The following is a 4,579-nucleotide window of genomic DNA, read 5'->3' on the forward strand; positions in this document are numbered from 1 at the left end:
TCTCCCCTAGTCCTTCTTTCTCTTAAGCTAGACCTACCCAGTTCCTACAACCGTTCTTCATATGTTTTAGTCTCCAGTTCCCTAATCATCTTTGTTGCTCTTCTCTGCACTCTTTCTAGAGTCTCCACATCTTTTTTCCATAATCTCCACGTGATTATGGATAAAACATGTAACAGTGATACTTATTGTCATCGGGACACTTGGTACCATGTCCAAGAATTTTATAGACCACTGGTCATTATGTAAAAAATACGAATTACCTGTATCCAAAAAGTCATGGGAACATAGAGTGAAAAAAGTTATTGAAAATGAGAAGGCGAAGAACTTGTGGGACTTTAGAATACAGATGGATTGTCATTTGGAACACAGCATGCCAGATATCACAGTTGTTGAAAACCAAAAGGCACAATTGATATTGCGCTGCCAGGAGACCCAGAGTTGAAGAAAAAGAACTGGAAAAATCACAAAATATCACAACCTGGCCTAGAAACTATGTGATTATGGATGAAACATGTAACTGTGTCATTGGAGCACTTGGTACCATGTCGAAGAATTTTATAAAATATATCAAGAATTCACAGCTTCCTGCAATAACATCAGCAGAACTGCAAAAAACTGCAGTACTCGGAACATCCTACATCTTAAGAAGATACTTGGTTGATACCTAGGATGCTGGCAGCAAACCGTATCAACCATTATCATCAGTCAATGGTATTAGTGATGCGTTTTTGAATGTTCAGTTGACTGAGTTTCATGTTTAATGAATAAAGTAAATAATCATCATCATCATATAAAATGGAATTGAAGTGTTTATAGTAACATGGAAAGAGAACTGGAAAGAGAATTTGAAATATTGCCTTCCAATTTCTCCTCCCCCTCCCTTCTAGTTAGAAAGGGCATAGTGGGCACTCTGAAGCTTCACCATTACACAAGGACTTCTAGAGAGATCATGGAAGCAAACCTTCTCTCTAAAATAAATAAAATATTCTGCTTGATAGTTGTACAAAATTCATCTATGGCAGAATATGATAAATTTCTGAGTAAATATTCACAAGAACAAGAATCAATGTAAACATTATTTGTTTGTTCAAGCAGAAGGACAGGGTACCTGTAGTAAAGCTTTCTTCTCTATCTGTACAGAGTAAATCTTATGCTTATAAATACTTGTAGCAGAAAAAGAACATTGCTGTAAGATTTGTCACTGGAGGCACAACGAGATGGGAACTTGTTTTGGCAAATTCTTGTTTTAGGTATTGGAAGTTAGAGTAAAGTTAAAAAGTGAATGGCAAGTTATTCATTTTATAACTATAATCCATCCTTTTTAATGATACAGGAAACCGGATCTATTGCCATAAACTGTGACAGAATTATTGTTATTAATTTGCCAAATAGTAACTCCTTCCTCTGTAAGACAGGAGAGGACAGGACCACGTGGTCCTCATCTCTTCTGGGTATTTCTTCCTTCCCCAACTTAGCCATCTGTCATAAGTGATCATTTACTCCTCTAATAGGGAAGCTATTAAGTGAACAATGGTACCTCAAGTTGGACCCCAATCTGCAATAAGAGCCAAAGAAATAATTGCTACCATTCACATAAGATCTGTGAAGGTATTTTTTTTATTAAGTTTTCTAATCCTGCCTTGATAAAGGGTGATCATTTTCTTGAATGTATTATCCCAAATACCTGGCTTTCTTCAAGTACGAACAACCACCTTATCTAAAAAGTCTAGTATGGCAGAAACAGATATCAAAGGAAGATTCGTGGAGAGATAATGCTTTGCTTTGTTTATTGATAAATCCACCAAAGACATTTAATAGAGCAACAGAGCAAAATCAGAGGGAAGAACAGCATTTTTGTGGGGATATTAATAAGCAAGGCATGAAGATGGTGAGACATTCGTAATCAATGTTCCTTAGGCTTCTGCATTTTAAGATTTCAACATGGTCCAACGCGTACCAGCTGAATTCGTCTTCCACTGCGACTGAAGAGAAACAGGGAACGAAAACAGGGATAAAAACTAAATTAAAAACACACAGATATATACCCACTATAGTGGCTCACCCAGCCAAAAGACTGTAATAGTCAGCAAGATTACCTGGTATTTTCTGAAAGTGGCAAGTTCCCTATGCTTCCTCCCCCCCCCCCCCCACCCTAAAACCACCATGCAACTTCTCTTTGACAGAAAATGGTTTTAGCGTGAATACCTGAAAGGAAGATAATACATTCCTTTTTTGAAGCCTAGAAATCCAGGGCTTCCTCTCCAAAAGGTTTCTTCTCCAGTTGCACAGAGTGAAACATGTACTTACATGTAAGCATTGCAGAAAAAACACTGGTTGCCATAAGTCCTGCCATCAGAGCCACAATGGGGTTGATAAGCCAGGGTGCAGATGTCTTTTGGGTACCCATCACAATAACGCTATGGGAAAAAGCAAATGAGATATTTCATAGGGTTCCCTTCCCTTCTATTTAAGGTGCAGTTCCGTGGTGGGTTCCTATCAGTTCGGCCCAGTTTGGTCGAACCGATAGTGGTTTGGTGGCCTGGGTCACTGGAACCGGCAGCGGCCCAGGCCTGCCTTGTCCCCGAACCAGTTTGCCTGACAATACCGTAAGTGCCGCCATCTTGTTTTTTGCTTCTTCGCATGCGCAGAGCAATTTTTATTCCAGTGCTCATGCGCGCACAGTACAGCCATGAACGAACTGGCAGTAGTGACTGCTGGAACCCATCTCTTCTGCAGTTCTGATGATAATTTGGATAAACTGAGATAAACTGAATACGAGGTTCTATCCTATCAGCTTTTAATTCTTTCTTCTGCAAAGTTCCTTCCTATTCCAGGTGGTGCTCCTTCTTGCAATATAGACCATTACACAACATCAATGCTGGAAAATGGATCTGGGTTTTGTTAGGAATTACAATTTACAGTTGTTATATTACTGATTAGATGTGCAAAGTTTGCAATAGTCTGCCTAACTATTAAGGTTCCATATGCAAGATGCACTAAAAGAAACAGCTCTGTAACATTGTTTAGGTTTTTTTATAGTTTACATTGTGCAGTGAAAATGTTTTCAATTGTAAGCCCTTGAAGGGTTTAGGAGGGTAAGCAGCTTGGGAGAATGGATGAAAACAGAACTGGCCTGATAGGGGAAGTTGAGAGGAAACTGCCTGAAAAAATTGCTCAGAGTCATATTGTATATGAGCTTACAACATGTTGTCCACAAAGGTGGTGGTGAGGAGGAGGGACAGGCATGGGGTTATGATGCATCCACACTTCTGGGTCTTATCCAAGAACTTCATTTAATAACTAAAATTTAATAACGAAAAGTACTCACCTTTAAATCGATTCTTTGTGCAGCAATATCTGGGGGGGGGGGGGAGGGAAATGATGCAAAATGTGAGCATTTGAAACAATTCCATATGATCTACTATTTTTTTTATAACAGGTGCATTTCAATTTGTGCTGTCCCTTGCTCCCTCCCTCTCTTCCATTAACATCATGGACCAGCTGAAATAAAAACAAAAGATTAACACAAAACTCTAACACAAAATCCAGTGAAAACCAACCATTACAGGTGATAGGGATGTCAATAGGCAGTTCAATATTCTTGATTTCCACAGGAATTCTGCTTACGTACCTGGAAGAACCACTTTATTCCAAGAAATGGGAACGCTGCATCAGACCTCTTAGAAACTATGAGTCACAACTGGAAAACCCTGCTTTGAGGGTCTTCTAGTGAAATAGCCAATGCTGCACACTTTTTATTTGCATTCTGTGCAGATTCCCCGAGCAAGAATTAATTCCCACTGAACCAGCCTTGGGGGTATCCGTGGATTATTGTCTGTTTTTCCCTGGAGACAAGGGTGTCCTCAAATCTCCCAGAAAAGGAAAAGTTAGAATAGAAAACAGAACTTACCGGAGTACAAGAAGAAGAGCAGGAGAGTGAGTAGCAAAAAGCTTCCTGGCTTCATGATTCCTCACTGAACTTGGTCGAAGTGGAATAGTTGATGCTGAAAGTGAGGCCTCAAAACTTTCCCCTGCCCTTCCAGGCTTTATATGCCAACCCTGTCTACTCTGGTGATGAAATCTGTCCTTTCTGGATGCAATTGGATGTGAAATTGGCTGTTGCTGAAGTGGGTGGCAAGTTTGCCAGTTGTGAGCTTCCTTTTACACAATTATCACAGGATTCAAGAAGGACCCCTCTCCCGATTAAAATATTTTCAAACTTCTCCATAAAAATGAAGAAACTAAAATGCTCTGGCACTTTCGATTGAAACAAACGAGCATTTGCCACATAACACAACAGACATAATTGTTGATAAGAAGAAGAAAAAAGCCTGGATAGTGCATATGGGAGCGGAAGAGAAGAGAAAGAACTGGAAAAGATAGTAAAATAAAAAGACTTGCAAATAGAAATAGAATGTCTGTGGCAAAAGAAAGCAAGGGTAGTATTATTGATAATAATAACAGATCCCTTGAGTGAAATCCCAAAACAACCAGAGCTTCACTTGAACAATATCAGCAGCTTACATCCCGTGACCTTTAACACCATCAGACATCAATATTTGGTTTTCACAGGTCTGTG

At 39.4% G+C, this 4,579-nt stretch overlaps 1 long non-coding RNA gene across 1 annotated transcript; it reads right to left on the minus strand.

Moving 5' to 3' along the window:
• Nucleotides 1–2,340: 2,340 nt before the first annotated feature.
• Nucleotides 2,341–4,020, minus strand: LOC309388259. Its single transcript, XR_014174737.1, has 3 exons — nt 3,911–4,020; nt 3,329–3,357; nt 2,341–2,417 (listed from the first exon to the last, which is right to left on the minus strand). It is a non-coding gene; the product is annotated as an uncharacterized lncRNA (long non-coding RNA).
• Nucleotides 4,021–4,579: the final 559 nt, after the last annotated feature.

This window comes from Natrix helvetica (genome assembly GCF_964273705.1).
Source record: "Natrix helvetica genome assembly, chromosome: 1".
Classification (NCBI taxonomy): Eukaryota; Metazoa; Chordata; class Lepidosauria; order Squamata; family Natricidae; genus Natrix; species Natrix helvetica.